Genomic DNA, 397 nt, shown 5'->3' with positions numbered 1-397 from the left:
GCGAAAATCCCGAAGTGAAATTAAACCATCGAAAGTTATATCGCTTGAAAATCCCGCCAAAGGAAAAACTATTCTTTAATTCCCTCCCCTATAATAAAAACCACAGACAACAGGAAGAAAGTAAGAACCTACCCCAACGCCGGAGACAATCTTGAACAAAAGGAAAAGCACGTGGACCAGTAACCCACATCATGGAATTAATTAAAAAAAGAGAGAGAAAAAAAGGGAAGGGACACTGGCTATCATCAAGCCCAGGCAAGTACGACCGCAGAGCCAAATGACGGTAATAAACCGTTACTTTCAAGGCGACGAGAGAGAGAGAGAGACGGGTGGGGGGGGGGGGCACTGGAGGGGGAAGTACAGACAGGTGGTGCTCTTACGGCCGGTGGAAAGGGAG

This window comes from Penaeus monodon, chromosome 23, assembly GCF_015228065.2.
Source record: "Penaeus monodon isolate SGIC_2016 chromosome 23, NSTDA_Pmon_1, whole genome shotgun sequence".
NCBI lineage: Eukaryota > Metazoa > Arthropoda > Malacostraca > Decapoda > Penaeidae > Penaeus > Penaeus monodon.
This window is presented reverse-complemented; position numbering follows the sequence as displayed.